The 22,979-nt window shown below is 43.4% G+C and overlaps 1 long non-coding RNA gene across 1 annotated transcript; it reads left to right on the top strand.

The window, feature by feature from the left end:
- Positions 1-388: 388 nt before the first annotated feature.
- On the top strand, positions 389-1,147 carry LOC119890543. Its single transcript, XR_005442251.1, has 2 exons — positions 389-663; positions 929-1,147. It is a non-coding gene; the product is annotated as an uncharacterized LOC119890543 (long non-coding RNA).
- The last annotated feature ends 21,832 nt before the right edge of the window (positions 1,148-22,979 follow it).

The following is a 22,979-nucleotide window of genomic DNA, read 5'->3' as shown; positions in this document are numbered from 1 at the left end:
TTTTTGATAAAGCTGATAGTTAGGGCTGGCTCAGGTGAGTCCTGAACCATCCCTTTGTTTTGCTGCTATAGGCCTTGGCTGCCGGGGGATTTCCTATAATGCACTGAGCTCCTCTCTCCTCTACTTTCTCTCCCTCTGTATGCAACCTCATCCCATTATTGCATGTTACTAACAAAACTTCTCCCCTTTCTGGTAGTCTTGTGCTTTCTCGTCCCTCTCCTCTCTCCTCCTATCACTTCCTGCAGGTTTTCTGGCTCTGAAGCTGTGGAGTCTGGATCTGTGGTTGCGGGTCACCTGCTGCCCCCGTGTTCCTGCTCGACACCCTCTGCTGCAACGACTATTGTTACTAGTCCTATTGTTACTAGTCCTATTGTTACTAGTTGTTGTGTCAATTTATGGTTACTTTGCTTTAGTTGTACTGAGCAATCCAAGCCTAGATTCACCCAGGGCTCTCAGGGCACTCCCAAACTGCAGGGGGCAATCATGCAACAAAAGTTGGTGGAACCAACTTTTGGGGAAGTAGCTTTTGGGACTATATTTGCCTGCGCACCCACAGAGAGAGCATGGCATTGAAATGTTTGTAGAGAGTTCGGTTGGTTCTCTCATTTATTCCTGGAAAAGGATACTATGATTACAGCTCCTGATCACTCAAAGACGCAACTGGTAGGACAATTTATGATTGACTGTGTTTGAATATATTGAGTTTTAAATGTTCAGGTTCTGCTTGGATTGTAATTTGCAATTTAAAATAAGTAATGGGGATTTGTTATGTGAATGTTGAACTTGATAGAAGTAACATGTGCATGAGTTTAATTACGGGATTGGTATTTTCTTGTTAAAATCCTAGGTTAGATCGTGTGTGATTTATGTGTGACTGATTCATGACTTATCTGTAACTAATTCATGTTTTGGTTTGTGTATTTGAAAGGTTATCAACCTATACCTACTGCCCCACACTGATCTATCAAGTCACCTTCAAGAAACTATACCATATTATTCCATCACTGGTCTATCAAACCATCTCAAAGAAAAAAAAGAATCAAGAAGTGAAAAGATTGAGTTGTCCTTTGCGTTCTTCAGAGAGAAAAGCAGTTTTCAAGTTTGGGCTGAGCTGTAATCAATTAAAAACACACAGAACTTGACACTAGTCCTATTGTTATTATTGTTATTATAATCGTTAACATTACGACTGTTACCATTAACACTACTATAAATATCTGTGCCATTTTTCATTTAGTCTATAGCAACATCACCTTTACTGTCTTTACCTCTGTGTGTGTATATTATGTAGGCTGCCTCCCTCCCCTCTCTCTCTCCCTCCCTCTCTCTCCTTCACCCTCAACCGGTCGAGACAGATGGCCGCCCACCCTGAGCCATGGTTCTGCTCGAGGTTTCTGCCTCTTAAAAGGAAGTTTTTCCTTGCCTCCGTCGCCTAGTGCTTGCTCTTGGTGGGAACTGTTGGGCTCCTGTAAATAGCATCATAGAGTACAGTCTAGACCTGCTCTTTTGTGAAAAGCGCTGTGAGGTAACTGTTGTTGTGATTTGGTGCTATATAAAAAAAGTTTTTTGTTCTAACGGCTCGGTATGATGTCATTCTGAGCCGGATTTCCATATATAGTCATTTGCTCCAGGCAGAGAATGCTGGTTACGCCCACAAAGTTACATGCAGCCTTATCCCTGCGGCAACCTGGTAAACACATAAGACAATTCATAGTTTTCAGTCACGTGACATGCACGGTGACCTGGAGGGCAATACAACAGACCAAAATAGCGGCTCACACCGCGACTCCGCCGTAGAGACGCCGCAAAAGCAGTCAAATTTAATTTGGATCACCTTTCAACTTAAGAAAAAGACAGATATGAACACAAACAGTCTTGTGAAGTGTTGGGCATGTCCGATCCATATAACGTTACAGCATCTGCTGATGCATTTCTACAGTTAAAAACCACCAGGTCCCCGCCACTGCTCGACTGCAGTATGTTTACGTTTACCTTGTGGGGAATCCCTCACCTAACACAGCCCAAGCTTGTCTCCTCCTCGATTAGTGCATCCAAAGGCACAACAACCATCCAGTAGTGGAAATGCAGTAAAATAGGTCTCCTTTAAATGTTAATTTTTTCTGGTTTCTTAGACTTCTATCATAGTAAACTGAACAGCTTTTTGTTTTTTAGACTTTTGGTTGGACAAAACAAGCCCTTTTAATAGGTCAGATTTTCTTGATCAATTTATCAAGCAAATAATCATCAGATTAATCAACATTAAACAGTTATTAAGAGTTAGAGCTCTGCAGCGGGTGATTAAAACTGCTCAGAAGAGCATTGGTACCCATCTCCTGAGTATCAGTGATATCGGTGAGGTGCCTGTGCAGAGCCCAAAGGATACTAAAGGACCCCAGCCAGAGCATGTTCACCCTGCTGCCTTCTGGGAAGAGATATTGAAGTTTCTGCTGCCACACAACCAGACTGCAGAGCAGCTTCCCCCCCTTAAACTCTAATTCATCCTCAGCACTGCTCCGGTAATGTGCATAATCAATTCTTTATTAATGTATATTGTCTGCTATGTAGCAGAAGGGAGTTAAAAAACTCTATTTCACTCTATAACTTGTTATATTGTGACAATAAACCTACCTAGCTACCTTATATTTAACACAATAAAACCGTAGTCTAAGCAAGAGAAATGTAGAAAGTACTGAAAATTAAGAAAAAGAGAACAGAGCCGATTGCAGAGGAGTTAGGATATATGAAAAATTATACAAAAGAACTTAATGTATTGGAGTAGAATCGATTACAGAGCATCAAGAACCAGAAACAACAGCTGAATCCAAATGAGAGGAGTATAGTGTTGAATGTGATGTTCACCATAGATTGTTTTGCTTCAGTAGGCCTATACAAACAACAACTTTAAATGGCACCTTGTAAGTCATCAAAGGGGACACAGGAAGTGACGTATAAAACCTTCATGCAGAGTCCGAAGCGTGTAGCTAATTCACAACCGCATTGGCAAAGCTCCAGAATCTGCAATGCGGCCGCCTCACACCTCGACGCGCTACAAGTGCGAAGGCCCGCCCAATGCTGCTTGCAACTTTAATATTTAAAGTCTATTTGTAATTTTGTCATCATGATCGTCCATACTGTTATGACCCTGGGGTCATATTTTGTTGTTTGTTTATCTCTCCTGGCACTGTCAGCTGTTCTCCTCCATTAGAGTGTGTGTGTGTGAGTGTATGCAGGTACTGGAGAACAGGTGGAAACACTGGATTGGTCCGGTTGAGCTGATTGGAGCCTCCTGATTGGGCACCTGGATGACAGCAGCCAGCTTAAGCCCTACTGACAGGAACTCTCCCCCTCTCTCTGCCATTCTCAACCTGCCTGAGGACTGTGTGTTATGTCTGTGTTTATTGTACATAGTTAACGGTTGTGACTATATTCAACTTAGATTGTAAGTAGTTTATCGTAGTCCTTCTGATTGTCTTATGACAACCTGGTTGGCTTTGCCATCTTTGTTGCTATGAAGCAATTTCCTTTGTCGTAGCTATATTGTGTCAGCTACTAGCAGTGAGTAGGAGTGAGAAGCCCTTTTTTTTGTTTGCACCGTTTTCTCCTGTTTTTGGACTTAGAAGCCTAGTTTTAGAGCTTTGTCTTTTAGGTTTAGGAAAGATTTAGGTTTTCTTAGTGTTTTGGTTGTTGTTTTGGGCACTGCTCATCTCCGATGTATAATAAAAACTGCTAAATTGTATTTGTTGTGTGCTGACCTTGTTTGGGAATGGGAAGAATGGGAGGCCACACATTTATGTTACATCCAGGACACCCCTAGACCTTGGGACGTAACAATACTGTAATTGTATTATGTCTGTCTATTCTGAACACACAACATCAATTTCACGTATGTCCGTCCTGCGAGAGGGATCCCTCCTCATCCTGAGGTTTCTTTGATTTTTTTCCCTGTTAAAGGGTTTTTTGGGAGAAGTTTTTACTTATCTGAATCGAGGTTATAAGGACAGAGGGTGTTGTAAGATGTAGAGATTGTAAAGCCCACTGAGTCAAATTGTGATTTGTGATATTGGGCAATACAAATAAAATTGACTTGACTTTCGCCATCTCTCAACATATATGCCTTAACCGGAGAGAGGGAGAGTTGGAAGGGGAGAAAGTGAGGGAGGTAGAATGTCTGCAAATAATAATTTACAACATTTGATTTAGTTGTTTGAGCTTCATCTAAGTCATGGTGCTGCAGCATCCAATCAAGACTCAGTCAACATTCAGAGGGTGGCTTTTTATCATCTCAGATTATGTGTTTTTTTTTTACTTATTTATATTGAAATATTATGTACACGTGAGAATGTGAGATGTGAAGAAAAAAGCAACGAGACAGAGTGTGGAACAAACACAGAGAGTGAGACAGCAGGACTCGTAAATGAATCCTTAAATGAATTCCAGTCAGACATGCTGGTATGAGAACGGTTCACTGAGCATTAAAAGATATTGGAGATCCTGTAGATATCTGTGCTGTTCTGCTTTTCATTAACTTTGTTAACAACTGGACTTTTTTGTAGTTTTGGAGAGGTACAGATTAAAGTATAGAAATTAGCCACCTGGAATGGCCAATATGGCTAACTGTATAGGAACCTATATCCAGGTCAGTTCTGATAGGCCACTCATTTTACGCAAGTACTTGTTTACCTGAATCTCTACAATGTAGGTGGCGAATGCAAATATAACTCGCCTAATGGAGTCACAATGTCACAATGGTTTCCCTTTTTGGGGAATTTGCCATTTTGAAATAAACTGAATTTTATTTAAAATTGCCGGTCTGTAACAGGAAATGAATTCTTGTCTTCCATGCGCTACAGTCCCATCCACTTCCCTGACCTACACACCTGTACTTTCAACCTTGGGAATGACATGCAGCAAAGGGTTGCTGGATGGACTAGAACCCAGGCCGCTGCATTAAGGACTCCGCCTTGTACATGGGACGTTTGTTTAAGCAGTGAGCTAACTGGTGTCCTGTTTGTAACATTTAAGAGTATAGATAGGGTCAGATGAGAGAGTCTTTCTGCTGAAACTCACATGCAGAGTTGAAAGTAAGTGCATTCAGCAACCACCACCAATACATTTCTCTCATTTTCAGTTGTCAAAGAATGTTAATATAGTTTTGTGTCAGGGGGTGCCTTCTGGATAAGCCCAGTCACACATGAACTCTCAGCCCTCTCCTTTTCCACCAGCAGAAGTCATTAATGTGGCAAAGGTAATTCATATTGTAGTCATAATTCTTTGGCAACCCTTTGCAAAATAAATTTGTGTTTTTAACCAGCATCTCACTCAATATAGACATGCCAGTGGCCAGGGTAACATTGTTTTAATTGTCTTTTATGGATAACAGATTTACAGGTTTTTAGGCCATGAAGGCGGAGACACCAGTCATGTTTTGGGCACTTCTGAGGCAGACCTGCTTTGAACAAAGTTTTGATTTAAAAGGCTGTCATACTTCATGCCATTAGTCCAACCCAGCAGGGACGTTAACAGGCCCCTTCAACAAAAAGTCCATGAAAAGAAGGTTCAGTGAGAATTTTACTTTTCAACTGTTTTAGGGCCGTTAGACGCTTCATCATACTTTTTAGGTGAATGTTAACTCACTACATATCAGCTTTCTCGCTACACGCTTTCACTCTGCTTTAAACTGTATCCCCAGCACCATCACACACACAAACAAACCCTTCCTGATGATTTATTTCCATAAAACTCAATTTTAACCTGTGAAAAGGGTCAATATACTATCTTCTCACAAATGCTTCAGAGCACTGCTCTTTTCCATTTTTTGAAAACATACATCTTATCTCGCCACTGAAAGCCACTTTGTATGACCTTGTGCATTATTACGCTAGTGACTCATTGCTCATTGATTATCCGTTTCATATGAGAGTTTAAATTGCTTTCTAATAAATAGAAATAGATCAGATAGGAACATGATTGTGGTGGGCTCCTAAGCAGGTTAAGGAGGTTAGTTAGCTGTGTCTCATATTGATCACTATGATGATGTATCGACCGATGTTAGATTATACTTTTTAATTGCTAAAAGACAGTTTTCAGCTCCTTTTGTAACCCAGTTTTCCTCTTCCAGCCCTATTTTAGCTAGTGGTGGCAGGAGGAATGAGCATCAAAGATAATCATCACACAAATAATCAAGCTGAATATATTGTTAAAGTGTCTGCACGACACTGCTAGAACAATGAAAAATCTGCAAAGCATAATCTCTGAGGCCAAGGAAAGCTTCTGGTGTGGACAGCATAAAAAACTAAATTCTCAAATGCAGCACCCCAGAGATGCAACGTACAGTGCTGAAGTTGTTTGATATTGTATTACATTCAGGCTGTTTTCCTGACATCTGCTGCAAAGAGCTCACTTAAACCAATAAGAATGGGGACAAATCAGACCCTAGTAAGTATTCGGCCATTGCAGAATATTCCACTTTTTTCCCTTAATAAACTCCTGGGTTTTGGGTTGTTGTTCATCTGTAAAGTGAAGCGTCGTTCAATCAACTTCACTGAATTTGGCTGAATCTGAGCAGATAATATAATCCTATACACTTTAGAATTCATCTGGCTGCTTCTGTCTTCTGTCACATCATCAGTAAACACTACTGACCCAGTGCCATTGGTAACCATGCATGCCCATGTTATCATACTGCCTCCACCGTGTTTTACAGATGATGTGGTATGATTTGGATCATAAGTTGTTCCAAGCCTTCTCTATACTTTTTCTTCCCATCATTCTGGTACAGGTTGATCTTAGTTTCATCTGTCCAAAGAACGCTGTTCCATAACTGAGCTGGCTAATCTGGCTTTTCTGTTCCTGAGGTTTATGAATGGTTTACACCTGGTGGTAAAGCCTCTGTATCTGTTCTTGTGAAGTCTTCTTTTTATGGTAGACTTAGATATTGATATGCCTACCTCCTGGAGGGTGTTCTTCACTTGGCTGGATGTTTTGAAGGGGTTTTTCTCTGCCATGGAAAGGATCTTACGATCATCCACCACTGTTGTCTTCTGTGGTAGTCCATGCATTTTGGTGTTGCCAATCTCACCAGTGCATTCATTTTTTTCCAGAGTGTACCAAACTGTTGATTTGGCCACTCCTAATGCTCCTGCTATCTCTCTGATGGATGTTTTATTTTTTTGCAGCCTAAGGATGGTTTGTTTCACTTGCATTGAGAGCTCCTTTGAGCACATGCTGTGACAGCAACAGCTTCCAAATGTGAATGCTACACATGGAATCAACTCTAGACCTTTTACCTGCTTAATTAATAGAAATACCAAAGGAATAGTCCACACCTGACCATGAAACAGCTTTTGAGGATTGTGTCCAATTACTTTTGGTCCCTCGCAAAAGAGGGACTTGATATTAAAGATCTGTAATTCCTAAACCCTTTCTCCACTGCGTATATGAATACCCTCAAATCAAAGCTGAGAGACTGTACTTTAAGCCTATATTTATTATTTAACTGTAATTTTGGTGGATAACTTCAATGCAATCTGCTTGTCCTTATTAAATACTATAGCACCCCTTAAAGTTAAGTCGAAGGCTAGAGAAAAAAAGCAGCCATGGCTCAATGACAGTATCCGCAGCTTAAAAAGGGAACATAGGAAAGCAGAACGTAGGTGGAAGAAATCTGGACTCAAAGTACACTATGCTAGCATGAAGGAGCTGCTGTCACAGTATAATATAATGGTTAAGGAGGCCAGGACAAAATATCTTTCAGAACTCATCTCTTCGCATCGCCATAACCCAAGGTTTTTATTTAGGACTGTGATCTGCTGTTAAATCCGGCCCCACCTTGTGCCCCTACTGAAAGTAATGCTGACTGTGAGGTGTTTTTGTCGTATTTTATTGAAAAGGTGGAGTTAATTCGAGCCTCTATCACACCCAGTGCCACTTGCTCAGATTTTCCACACCCACAGCATGACAGTTTTAACAAGTTTTATCCAATTACATACAGTCCTCTTGATGTGATACCGACTTTTATTAAGAGTCATGGATTCCGTAGGGCCTTGCTTGCTGTCAATTTTTAATAGTTCCTAATCCAGCGGCCGTGTCCCAGATTATTTTAAAACTGCGTGTGTGAACCCACTGTTAAAAAAACCTGGACTGGACATCTCCCTCCCCGAAAATTATAGACCAATCTCCAAGTTGCCCTTTATTGCTAAAATTTTAGAAAAAATGGTGTCCAAGCAGCTTCTACATACATTAGAAACAAATAACATCTTTGAAAAGTTTCAATCGGGCTTCAGGAAATACCATAGCACTGAAATGACATTGCTCAAAGTTACCAATGATCTTTTGATGGCTGCAGATAGTGGAATGTGCTCTGTGCTTGTACTCTTAGATCTTAGTGCTGCATTTGACACAGGATCCTCTTGGAGAGGATGAGGCGCTGGGTGGGGATATCTGGCACTGTTTTAGACTGGTTTATATCTTACTTGTCAGATAGGAGTTTCTGTGTGTCTTTGAATAATTATATGTCCTCATACACTACTGTTAAGTATGGGGTGCCACAGGGGTCAGTCTTGGGACCAATTTTATTTTCATTATATATGCTTCCTTTAGGGCACATTATTCATAGACATGGTATCTCTTTCCATTTTTATGCAGATGATACACAGTTGTACCTGCCCATTAAACACATTGACCCTGAAATGTTAACTTCATTGAAGGACTGCCTTAGTGAGTTAAAAAAACTGGATGTCCGATAATTTCCTTCAATTAAACTCCGATAAAACAGAGATCCTCATCATTGGCCCCAAGCATTTGAAAAAACATATTGTGCCATTCACAGATTTCCTTGGTTTATCAGATCAAATCAAGCCAGTGGCAAGGAATCTTGGTGTCTGGTTTGACAGTGATTTGTGTTTTGAGCAGCACACCACAAAGCTGGTGCAATCATGTTTTATCATCTTAGAAACGTTTCTAAAATCCGACCTTTTTTAACTTTTAAAGATACTGAGACCATTTTACACGCTTTTATTTCTTCACGTTTGGACTATTGGAACAGTCTCTTTTCCTGCCTGAATTGAAAATCTATTGTTCGGCTACAGTATGTCCAGAATTCAGCTGCCAGGCTTTTAACTAGAACCAAGAAACGTGATCATATCACTTCTGTTTTGGCTTCGTTACACTGGCTCCCCGTATGTTTTAGAATTGATTTTAAGATTTAACTGATTACATTTAAGGCTTTACATGGTCTCGCCCCTTGCTATATTGCTGACCCACTAGTACCTTATATACCAGCTCGTAACTTGGTCCCAGAGACCCGGCTGAAACTGAGACGGGACAGAGCCTTTGCAGTTAGGGCACCGAGCCTCTGGAACAATCTGAGGAACTCTGAGGAAATTAGGTGGGCTAAATCAGAAAACTCTTTTAAATCCCTTGTTAAAACATACTTTTATCGTAGAGCATTCCCTGATTTTACCTGATTTTATTTGAAGTATATTTTGAAGTGACTTTTGTTTCTTGTATTGTTTTAAATATGTTTTTATGTCATAACTGCTTTATGTAAAGAACTTTGTAACGTTGGTTTTAAAAGTGATCTATAAATAAAGATTATTATTATTATTATTATTATACAGATAGTTTGTAGTGTGGCAATGTGGAGCACTTGGTCACAGAGTTGTGAGTTCTAAGTTGCTGTTTCTGGAAGATATGCAACCGTAAGATGGTGGCTGTGTTGGAAACGGGCTAAACTGCTGTCTCAGAAGGTGTCTAACAGGACAGCGAGGCATCGAGTGCAGTTCGAAACGGCTCGAACGATCGCTTCCTGACGCGTAAGATGCCTTCAAACTGCCCCAGTAACGGCCAGTTTTGAAGGCAGCATCAAGTCACCATCGATGCTTTTACCCAAAAACCAGCGCGGCTGCGGCTGCCATAGCTTTTGAAAACTGATCGTGATGGTGGACAAACAAGCCGAATTTGTACACAAATATACATTTTTTAAAGTTGTAGTTGTAGTTTTCTCGCTTTGATTTTTGAAAAGTTAGCAAGACACTGCCAGTGACTGTAACCAACCAAATTTGTTCAGTGTGATTTTTGTTAGCCATTTGGCTTGTCAATAGCTAGTTAGCTGATGCTAAGGCTAGCGTCTCTTCTGACAGCCAGAAGAGACGCAAGAAGGCGTGCTGAAGTCACACATTGTCGTAAGTGCTGCCCTAGAAGGCTGTTTGAAACCAATGTTAACAGAGATCACTTGAAAGTGATGCCTTCTGAGGAAGCTGTCTATAACGGTATCGAGGCAGCGAGGCAACTGCCTTCCATTTCGAACACAGCTGGAATGTCACTAACTGACACAGTGCTACACAAATAATTCCATATCACGATCACCTCTCTGACATGATCACCATATTTCAAAACCAACCATATTACATTTTGTTGTACGTTTTGCTGTATCTAGTAATACAGTTTTGGCAGGGACACCTGAACACCGTGTTGATGGGGAGGAGGATGGCACTCCGGAGGTCTGCGATGTAACTTTAGTCCTTCTCCACCATCAGTGAGTACAAGCTCCACTTCCTGGACTTTTTGTTGTACACGTTGCTGTACCTCATAATACAGAAAGGAGTATCAGCTAAGTGAAAAGTTTGTAATACCTGACATTGTTCTTGTATACAATATGTAGCATTTCCACATAAAATGCTATCAAAACAATAAATTAGCACCATCTATTATTATTCCTCATACTGTTACTACATACTGTAATATTTTTTGACTAATCACTTATAAATGTATCGAGTAAAATGCACAGGAGTACTAAAAATGCAAATTGAATTGAACTGAATTGTGTCATCAGCTTTTCTCCTGACTGGTCTGTGGACACAGTGGTTGTAATCCAGGCCAGCCAGCATGGTCCGATCCGATACTGGTGAGAAGCACAGGGTGTTGGAAGACTGCAGGTGACCTGAGGGCACAGTAGAAATAAAACATACAGGATTTTTTACTTCTGGTAAAATAATTAATGGCATAACGGCATCAATTACACTAAAAGGTTTTCACACTGTAGGTTTAGCAACGAACAATGTCAAACTATATTATAGGTAGCTTATATACCAGAAACACAGATACTTGGGGACCTTTAGCCATCATTGTTTATGTACACTAACATCGAAATGTCTTTCTCAATACTACAAACACACAGCTACATCATTTGTAAAAGAGTAACATACAGATAAACAACGCCTGCAGACACAAGATAATCACACAAACAGATTAGATACAAGGTGTAAAGATAGGTGTAAACATAGTATAAAAATAAACCTAGATGGTGAATAACTAAACCGGCGCAGTCTACACCTACATTGTCTTACCTAATATTAGCGTCGGAAATCACAGCTTGCGCTGCTATTTTCCAGCTCACCTACAGCTAGATATAATTAATTGTCTCTACTCTGGCTCCTACACCAGCCTGCAGTCGGAGCTACCGTTAGCTGTATGCTAAGTAGGTAGCTACGTTTGCTAGCGATAACTATTACCATCAAAATGATAAAAGCCAGATTACCTGTCCAGCAGAAATAAAGCCACCATGGTGTAACTTTTCAGCCCCTTGGTGTTCCTCAGTTGTCAGTCACTATCGTTGAAAAGCCACACAGATATTACCTCCGGTCTTACCACTTCGCTCGTCCAGTCTGAGAGCTGGCCGGGTGCGCGCATGTGGGCAGCTCCTGTAGCAGCAGGGCTGGTAGCCATGGCAGCGAGGGAGAGTTACAGTCAGCCAGCCAATCATTGCATTTGGTCCGAATGGAATGAGTGGCTGTGTTTACTGCAGCCCTGAGAGGACTACAGACAGACGATTTTTATACTCTCTTTTTCAGAGCACCTAACTTTTTAATATGTATTGGTGTATAAATACAGTTTCAACAAATATGACAAAAAGTGTTTTAGAAGCAACTTGCCTACCCTGCCTTTAATAGAGGAGCTAGAGGTGCTTCACCGCCGGTGCTGCCGCATGATGTCAGGCTGAGAGAGGACCCTGGCCAGGTAAATAGTGGGGGAAAGTAAATAAGAAGCGTTACATTTTATATGTATTTAGGTACTACAGGCTTTCAAAAGCTAACAGTGATGGACACCACAGTTAACGTAGTTTATTACTACTGCCATTTCACTATAACAACATAATTTCATATTTAAAGAAAACCTAACCTTACTTTAATATTAAAATATTGACACTGTTTTTGTCATTGATAAGCTAAAGCAAGTTCAATGGAAAGATATACAAGCCTTATCTAACTAAGCTCTCTACACTCAACAACAGTTGTTCTTCTCCTTGTATCCCTAAACCAGCCCAGGCCCCTGTACTGCAGGATAAATCCTGTGCTGGACAAATTTTTTAGCCAGCAGGACACACGGCCGGATTTCCGGTTGAGCAAGGAGGCCCTTGGAGTGTTACTGGGCCTCCTAAACCAGGAACGGAGACACGGATGGGGTGCCACGATTGAGACTCTGGTGTTTCTCTTCTGGCTGGCAAGTGGGGCATCATACAGGGTGGTCTGCAGAGTGTTTGCAGTGCCTTGATCCACTGTCCACCGCATCGTCCACAGAGTCACTGAGGAGGTGGTGGCCATTCGCCACAAGGTTATCCACCTACCGAAGACCCAGGATGAGTTACTACCGATATCCTGTGGGTTTGCAGGACTGGCAAGACACAGAGCCTTTTTTAAAGCAGCTGAAGCAATCGACGGCTACCATGTCCGCATCAAGCCACTGAGTGGCCCTGATGGTCAGTGCTACAGGAACAGGAAACTGTTTTCATCCATCATCCTGCAGGCTGTCTGTGATCATCACGGCCGCTTCATTGACACCTACGTGGGCTGGCCTGTGTTGGCCTACGACTCCCGAGTGCTCTGCTACAGCCCACTGTACACAAGTTCACTCTAACCTTCTCCAGGGCATTTCATCCTTGCAGACGGAGGGTACCCGTGCCTCCAACACTCACTCCCCCTCATCACTCCCTACAAGAGGCCAATACAAGGTGTGGGAGCCCAGCACTTCAACAGCCATCACTCCAGGGCACGCTCCATTATAGAGGTTCCGGGCCATCTTCCTGCAAGCGCTGGAGGTGCACCACACCTTTGTACCTCACGTGAGTATTTTTTTAAATTATACTAATGAGTAAATCAACAGACTGATTCATCAAAAACCATACATTTTTTCAGACTGAAATATATTTATAACCATTTCAGGTCATAACAGCATGTGCCATCCTCCGCAACATCTGCCTGGGGGCTGGTGACATTGTGGCCCCAGAGGATGAGCCTGAGGAGGATGTGGCAGAGGATGAGGGGAGAACGGTTTGGAGGCAGTCAGTGGTGCTCCCTGGCGTGACCAGCTGTCTGCAGAGGTGTCTGCCCTGGAGGAGGTGCCCCCTGACTACCAATATTTTTAACTGGCAAGTAAAAGATCGGTAAATTCCTATTCATATCCTAACAATTTTGCCTCTTGAAATATTTTGTAGAGATTTATTTTGTCAAAATAAGATTGTGAATTAGTATTTTGTGTGCACTGGCTATTATTCTTGCCTCTTACTAAAACATCTTAGTGACATGGCAGCTGTCGATTGACTCAGCCCTGCAAACCCATTGATGGACGCTGCGGTAGACAGTGGAGAGATGCATCCACACATGAGACCACCCCAGATGATGTCCTGCTGACAGAAGACACCAGGGTCTTTATTGTGGCAGCCCATCCAGGTCCAGCAGCATCACCAGGGTCTCCCTGCTCAGCAGAATAAATGTTGTAAATATGTTGTAACTAGTTATAAAGACCACAGAAAATAAAATCATTTATTTAACAAATATTTTATTTTAAATTGATTAATAAATATTATATATTATTATTTAAGGATTATTTTTCAGCAAGTCTCTCCAGTAGAGAGAACAGCCTGTCCATCCTCTCTCTGCTCTCCTGTGCTCTCCTCTCCTCTGCCTCTCTCTGCAACCTCATGTCTTCCTTGAGAAGCTGAAGCAGCTGGCTCTCCTCCTGGTCACCCACTGCAGTACTTGGCCCTGGTGTGTCCTCAGGGATAGAGGCAAATATGACAGGTGGGGTGGTGGAATGCCTCTGTCCCAACACCTCATGAGGACAAACCAGGGCCATGTTGCAGCAGTGGGCTTCCCCCCTACACCCTCTCCTGACCCTGGACACTTGCAATCCTAAGGCACAGGAAATCAATCATGGTAAATAATAACAGCAGAAAAATACATTTCAGCAACTGTGTTTATTAATGTGCATGACTCAAATGAATGAAATGAATATACAATGTACAAGGTAAATGTATGTATTATATTAAAACAGGGTTGTAAGATGAATGCAGTTTGTAGTTCCCTTTATGCTACACAGTGAAGGATTTATACAAAAATTATAAAAATATATATACAATTTCAAATCACACATACATACTTTGTATTTTTTTTTTATTGTCCCACTTTTTTTTTGCTTGGACAATCCAAAATTGTCCTAATCACAGAGAAACAAAATAAATGGTAATTTTGTGAAGACTGGAAAAGGTGACAGGGCAGGACAGAGACACAACAAAGGGTTGCCCCATCTACTAGTTGGCTTGTTGTTAAAGGCTATGTATAGGATGGGGGCTCATTTAACTGTAACTTTAAGTACACGATGATTAAATGCAGATATTACAAAAGGGATATTGATACTTTAATTACCTCCAAGCCACATTGGTGGAAAATTTTGCCCCGGTGAAGAGGTGGTCGCTCTCCCCCCTCAATTTAATAAAGAGGGCAGTTTGCTCCTTTCTCCCTAAAACAAAACATGTTCAAGTAAGTTTTTTGCTTCACATCACCAAACAAAAAGCAGCATAAATCGCAAAATAACCTGGTTATGTTAACCGTGTACTAAATCCCAAGGTTTTTGTAACCGTTACTAACGTTAACTGTCTGAAAACCAAGCAGGGTTCACAACCTGTCTAATGTTAAATTAGTCTAACGTTACGTGGTATTTTTATGTATATAATATGAACAGCCGACGCCATTATTTACACTGGGACAATCAACCGGCACGCAATAAATATTGGGATACCTGGTGCTGTGAAGGATCCAGCTTTTGGATCCTCCAGGCTGTCATTGGAGGAAAAGAAGGCTGCATTTCTCGGCCGCATTTGAAGGAGCCTTTGAAATGGGACAGCCTAGTCGCATCGACTGTGACATATTCGATCTACAAATGCAGCCTTCGAAGGATGCGGTCCCTAAATTGAGACACAGTTTAGGGATGGACCCGAATATTCGAATATTCGACCGTTGGGTATACATTTTCAATTATGAGATTCGATTATTGAGGGGTTTTTTTTCGCGCCTGACCTCCGCCAATAGCAACGCTCCAGTTCACATCAAAGGGAAAACTAAATGAAGCCCTAAGCTGTGTGGGAGCATTTTAAACTGATTGATGACTGCAGTAGTGTGGAAGTTATGGCGCTTATTAATTTTACAATTGCTTAATTTCATTACAGATCAAAACAGCCAAATTTCCTACATTTAAAAATTTATCAGTAAACTGTAGGCTGGAAACAAACAGCAACACAATGAACGTATTTAAATAAGTCTAATTATAATAGGCCAATTGTAGAAGAAGAGCATTTTGTCCCTATAATTAAAATTAAAAGTGAATTTGCTATCGGAAACACCACTCATCCCGTGCACTCTCCGCCTGGACCCCCGCCCGGCTAAACTATTCCCGGATTCTGCTCTGGACCTGCTAGGATCAGAGTCTTTCACTCTGGACTCGCAGCTATGGTTCCCCCTGCTCTGTACAGCAGCCACCAACCAGGTTCGGCACACATCTATTTTCACTCTGGCTCGCTCTTCCGCTGCTCAATATCCGATCCTTTTAACCTTCAATAAATATTTCTCCCTTTCTTAGTCCTGCACTGCTAGCCGCCATAACAAAGTTAAAAACAAAGATTTGGTAATAATCATTCAGTTAGCCTAGTTATGAGAATAAATAAACGGAGCACTCTCTCTCTTTCTCTCTATCTCCTACACATGCACACAGACTTGCGCACCAGAAAGAGGGGGGCCGACCAGGAGGCCAAGGATAAAAACTGCAGGCGATCCAGGAGGCGCGAGATCAGCCGCACCGGCAGGAGGGCATACAGCCGCCGGGGAGGCCAAAGGGGGTGAGCGAAGGCGTCCACTCCCAGCAAGGGGTCGTCCCGCGGGCTCAGTGAAAACCAAAGGACGCACTGAGCATTCTCCTTGTTGGCAGACAGATCCACCTCTGCCCTACTGAACCTGAGCCAGATCGGGATGGAGACGCCACTCGTCTGGGCGAGGGCCTCCCCTCGACATGATGTCTGCCCCTCTGTTCAGTACGCCAGGGATGTATTCTATTCTGATGGAGAGCAGGAGAGTGCACGCCCACAGGAGCAGCCGCCTGGCCAGACCCAGTAGCTGCGCCGAGCGCACTCCGCCCTGGCGATTTATGTAGGCAGCTGCGGCTCTATTGTCGGTGCGGACCAGCACGTGCTGGTCCCTTAGCAGAGGGGAGAAGTGTCGGATCACCCTCCACGCCGTGAGAAGCTCCAGCGCGTTTATGTAGAGAGGCCTGCCACAGACCACCCATCACTGAGAGAGGCAGGTCTCTCCCCAGCCCATCAGGGAGGCGTCTGTGAAGACCGAGGTGTGGACGTGACCCTGCCCAGGGGGACCCCGACCGAGAGAGAGAGGGGGTCCCGCCAGTAGGCCAGATCTGGGGCCACAGACAGGAAAACTGATACGCGGCGGCGTCTCTGTCTCACCGGGTCGACACGCAGGCGGATGAACCACCGCTGCAGCCTTCTCATGTGGAGAAGGCCCAGGGGAACCACCATGTGAGCCGCCGACCCAGGAGCCTCATGACTGACAGAGCAGCCACCGCCGCTTGTGGGACAACATGGCGGAGCAGCTCCATCAGAGCATTCACCCTCTCCTGAGAGAGCCGCGCTCTCCGGAGAGAGGAGTCCAGTACCACGCCAAGGTAGGTGAGTCTCTCGCACAGGTGTGCGACTAGCTGGGCCGTCGGCACCACCGCTTCGTCCTGGGACGGCACCAGCAGCAGCAGGTCGTCCAGGTAAATTAGGACCCTGATGCCAGACCGCCACAGCGGCTCTAGGGCTGTCTCGACACACTTGGAAAAACTGCGCGGAGCCAGGGAGTAACCGAAGGGCAGGCGGTTGTATTGGTACTGGGCAACCTGGAATGAAAACCGCAGAACTGCAGCCTGTGATCCCATCAGGCTGTCCATCCATCTGTGCATTGAGCAGGAAGCGACCCACTCTGAGTAGCGTCTCTGAAATCGGTCGGACCTGCCGATGAGGCACCCTGGTGGCCCTGAAGGCAGTACTCGCTTCACCAGGAACCTCCGTCGCCTGGGCGGGCCTTCACAAACAGTCAGAGGGGTCTGTTGGGTGTTCTCCCATGTGTGGCGGGAGGGACCACTCGAGATAGTGTAGTCGCCCTCGTGGGTCCCCTGCTGTACCACATCCCCAGTGGGGGGAGGGAGGCAGAGGCAGACACAGTCCCCGGGGCACGAGGTGGGGCAACCACAACTGTGAGCCCATAACCATGCCGCTCCCCTGACGAGGGGGGAGGCAGGGGGAGTGCAGGGACAGGCAACAGAGGAAAAGGTCTGCCTGCGACATCGGAGCCATGCTGCATCAAGGCCACACGGCCAGCTGCAACCGGTCCACACAGTGTGACGGCAGCCACTGACTTTGTAGAGACAGTGGCTGCAGCCTGTCCGTTATGCCACTCCCCTGGTGAGGGGAGGGAGGCAGGGGCTCATCGCTGAGCCGCTCGCCCGGCAAGGGAAGAGGGCGTGGGAGGCGTACATGTGGGCTCAGGCCAGCCACCTGACCATGTCAGGGAGGGGGGCAAGGGGAGAGAGGATGTGCAGCTTTGCAGCAAGCCCAGGCTGCTTGTTAGCCATTTGGCTAACCCACAGCTGGCTCACACAATGTGTTCTGTAGTTTATAAGAAACACAATTCTCCCTAGTGTCACTGTCGCCTGCTGTGCCTAACGTGTTTGGCACACACTTGATGCCATATATCACATGTACAGCGCACAACACAGGCTCTGCCGGGGGTGGGGGTGGGGGGGATAATGTGTGGAGCAGTGATAGGATAACACTACACACTGTGTGTAGTGCTATCCTGTCCGTTTCAAGCGTAATGACCGCTTCAAGGGCTCATTTGACACAGCCTGACTTCTGTGAACCAAGGGGGAACCCCTGGACGCACAGAAGGACCGTGCCATTGATGCCGTGATTATGCATGAGCTCGCAGCCGGGCACTTCCGGGGGAACGTGCATAATGTCAACAGCATCACACACTGCCCGACAGATTTCTTTGTCACAAAAATATCTGTACCGGGTGTGTATATGTCAAGCTGCAGATTAGCCACGGCATTTGTTTAACATCTTTCACAAAAGGAGCAACAAGATTTCACACAGCTCTTTTTCGACCCATAGCTTACCAGTGGTCCGCTCTGACCGACGAGGGTCGGCCAGCAGCAATGAAACCGGTTGCTAGATGTCATTAGCCGCAGCTAATGTGGAGCAACGTGGGCCCACAGGGTCTCCCTGGTCGGCTGATCCAGGCAGACTGCATTTGAGCGTCATGTTAGCTATCCGTTAGCTCAACGTTAGCTCCCTGTTAGCTTGCCTCGCCGCAGCAACCTAGTAGCGTCGAGGCTGGCATCATCGGAGGTTGGAATGGGGGAAGCGAGGAGTCGCAAGGAGAACCGTGAATGGGAAGAGTGGAGCCATCCAACTCCCGCTTTTCCGCCACACCTCCTCGTTCTGAACAGCAAGCTATCCGCCTGGTGCTGCCACTCTTCGGGGGGGCAGAAGGGTGCAGAACGGGCGTGCTCTGGTCCGAGGCACACCTGGCAGCGGGGATGGAGATCACCCAGCACGATGTAGCCCGTGTGGCAGACGCCGCAGCGATTCGCCCCGTTCTGGCCGGCTTGCTGGAAGACATCGTTCTTCTTGTTTTCGGGCTGGAAAATCTTTGCTCTTTAGACAAATCTTCTGCTTTTTAGACAGGTCAGTGCTGAAGAAAAATGGGAGCTGAAGGCTGTGTCTCACCGTTGTGTATATATACAAGGTGTGGACGTAGGAGAGGCCCACGCTGTGGGTGGGCGTAGACTAAAATTCTCAGTGGAGACTAAAATTCTCAGTGCCGCGGAGGCCTGTGGAAGGGGTAAACCAATAGCGATAGCCTTAGAAGGCGAAGCCTATATGAAATAGAACTTATTGGGCATTCTTCTGCTGTTCTGCTTCTATCTATTAAATACATAGCTGTAGCTCGTGAAACTACAGCACGCTTATCAACACACGTTTAAACAATCGCCATAACGGGACCGCCTATCGAAACGTCAAAGCTCCAAAAATGACATTCGGGCCAGCTCTACTAAACACACACACACACACACACACACACACACACACACACACACACATACAATATATAATAGGGTGTGTACGTTGTATAGGAGGAGTATGATGAGATGTAGGCCTACTGTGTGCCACTAAATACAAGGATTAAATGCAATTACTGATGCAAACACCACCACATATTGTAAACCCTTTTGTTGTACTGTGTCACGGTATTTGGCTGGTGTTAGTATTGTTCAGATTAACAGAGAGTGGGGGCATACACAGACTCTTAATTACTCTAGCAACCCTTTATAGTGATATTATCTAAATTGAAAGTATAGTCACGGACATACCAGAATGCTGTTTTGCCTTTAGTGTCTCATGAACAAGTATTTCAAATGGGTCAGTAGCACATTACCATAACTCAATCAGTGTCTTTCTCTTTGTTATTCTGGTCTCTCATCACTTCTCTCTCTGTTGCACATGCATGCACACACACTTCCACACACGTTCTTTTCTGCTTTTCTTATCTTCCAAAAACAAAGCCTGGGCATGCAGAGTCGTATTAATTTATTTATGAAGTCTGTGTTCCTTAAGGGAAACCTATCCCTTTTGCTCAGACACTAAGGCAGTCTCTTCCTCCTAAACATTAGTTTGAGGGTTTTGTTTATGACATCCACATAAGAAGAGTGTTTTACATGAACAACCACAGAAATTTAAACAAGATCAACAGATAATACGTGGAACAAGGCATTAATGTACACTACCCATGCTGACTAATAGGTGAGCTAAAGGGCTTGCCGAGCATAAACATCACAGCAGTGACATCTTATCACCGAAATGTATTCCAAGACAGAAAAGCACTCATGGGATTGCCACGCTAATGTAAATAAATTCAACTCCTATCATCAGCAATTAAAACATAATTTCCATCACTGTATGCACATGTCAGGCAGACGTGCTGCTGAACAGTTAGGCAGATGATCAAAGAGAGTCAGACGGGCATACAGATATGCATTGTTCAATGCAACTTGACAATGTGTGTGTGAGGGTCAATAGCTTCTAATGGATTGGAACTTCAATGTGAGGTGTGTGTGTGTGTGTGTGTGTGTGTGTGTGTGTAGGTGAGAACACAGAAGGGTCAAAGGGTAGGCACCTAGGGAGAAAACAGAGAGAAAGGAGGAATAGAGGGAGACAGAGAGAGAGAGAGAGACCTCAACACATACAGGTTGAGGCGATAAATAGAAAGAATAAGAGATGGACAGAAAACAGAAGAATATTTAAAGAGAGGGTGTAGAGAGAGAGGGTAGAGAGAGAGAGGGGAAGGAAACCAAGACAACAAGAAATTGACAGAGATCAATATAGAGAAGTGGGCAGTGTAAAGGCTGAAGAGATGAAAGACTGTCTGCTGATTTGTTCGCTAACTGGAGAATTGAAATTGATCTCAGAGAACTGTGTGTGTGTGTGTGTGTCAAATGCTGTCATGTCAGGAAATGTCTATACAAGCATATAGGTGCGCATTTGTGTATACCTGTATGAACTTTGTGTGGTGTGTGTCTGTGTTCCTGCAGGCATATTAGAGACAGGTCATCAGGCTGATCGACTGAAACGGGCAGAGACACAACAGCACACACATCCAGACTTTGGTCAGGTACTATTTAATAAGGGTCAGATATTTTCAAATGGCTATTACTGCAGGGTCACATAGTATTTGATTGAGTTTCATATACTTAAACTGCAAGGTCAAACTGTTTAAATTCTGGCTGAACTTAATTTCCTCTAAAGTAGCTTCAAAGGGAAGAAAAAGAACTTGATCCGTGTCTCTATCTGCATAATGAAATGTAACCTTTTCTTTGAGCTGTTGAGGAGGCACCGTTTTGTTGAATCTGTGTTTATTGATTGTGTGTGTGTCTGCATTGCATAAAGATCATACCATAATCAAAATCCTACATCGTCTGCAGGGTTTAAGGTGTTCAAATGAAATGATGGCACACATGCTTCCAGTATAAAATAAATAAGTAGGTAAGCCATTGAAACACACTAGAGGTATTGATAGTCATAAATTGCTTTCCACAACACAGAGCACCTGGTGTTTATAAAACCAGAATATCTTTGGAGGCAAATGTCTATTTCACAAAGATTGTTTAAGTAATCTTACTATACACTAGACTCTGAAACAGCTGTGTGCACTTCTTCTCCTTAATGTTATTGTATATTTTTATAAAACATCTTGTTTGAGAAAAACTTTTTGTCATCTGTCACTAATCCATGAACCAGATGGAGCAATGTTTTGCTATTTTATATTAATAGAAAACATTGCATTACAGTGGTTCATATCTTCTGGAGGTATGGGTGCTTAGGGTTTTGCAGCACATCCCACCCCAAGGGGCTGGTTTCCTTCATTATTATGTTTAGTGGGCCATAGTATTTTGTCTATATTGTGTATATTATTGGAGTTTCTAGCTGTAAAAGTTCAGTAAATTGCTTTTGCCCAGCAGTGCCTTTTTGCCAATGATGACAGACATTACACAGGACAGGCCACTTAATTACACAGAAGATATGCCAGCATATGACAATACACTAAAGACCCTGCCCCTGGCATTAAGCTTTGTATATTTCTTTTAATTAGAAATTAAACTGGAATTGGACTGCACTCAGTAAAACTACTCAATAATATGTGCCCACCAATCTCATGTCACTCTCACCTTATAAGCATGCAAGACAGGATATTAATCTCCCCTGTCAGCATGCTACGACTGATGACTTATAAGTTATCATATCCCCAGGGATGCCAGGATCCTTTCAAACCTGTACAAAAGAGGCGTTGATCACAAGTGGTATCGCCAGTATTCTGTGAATACAGTTTAATCACAGTGTGATTTGTTTCCCTTATCATAGGGAACACAGGCACACTGTTAATCTGTCCACTCCTTCTTTGTATGCTCCCTTTCCTCTGACACAGAAATCAACTCAGAAGAGATACAAGAAACACATAATCAACAAACACCAACTATTAATATAGTTTCTTTAATTAGTATGTTACACAGTGTCTACCTACTACAACAAAACAAAGTAAAACAAGTTCCTCAAACTACCTGCAGTTTAACCATGTAACACCCACAACATTTCCTCTCAGCACCATGAAATACCTTGTTTTATTCAAATCCAATAAAACTTGAAGGGCTGTAATCTCTGTTAATCTATCTGTTTCTAAAAATGTATTTTTAAGGTTTGCAGGAGTTTTAAGTCAGTCGGCGTCTTTATAGAGCATGTAAATAATAATTGAACAGAGTTGGTTTGCTTGCTATTTTCTACTTTAAAAATAACTAAAGTAAATGTTTATATTAGACCACACAAACCACCCCCTTCACTTTGAGGCCATAGATATAGAGTACCCTGGTTTAAGTAAAAACTCTTTAGTTCCCTATGCAATAACCCTGCTTAATGTAGTGAGAGATTGCTTTATGTTTTATTGTGTTCTGTATATTGTATATACAGGAAACATTTTTGTACTTTTTGCTTTAGTCTATATCTGTTTATTATCCAACTTGACTGTAAGTCAAGTTTTCTATTT

The sequence above is a fragment of the Micropterus salmoides genome, unplaced genomic scaffold, assembly GCF_014851395.1.
Source record: "Micropterus salmoides isolate LMB-PRFRI ecotype aquatic unplaced genomic scaffold, ASM1485139v1 Ms_hic_scaffold_6, whole genome shotgun sequence".
Lineage (NCBI taxonomy): Eukaryota > Metazoa > Chordata > Actinopteri > Centrarchiformes > Centrarchidae > Micropterus > Micropterus salmoides.
This window is presented reverse-complemented; position numbering and strand designations above follow the sequence as displayed.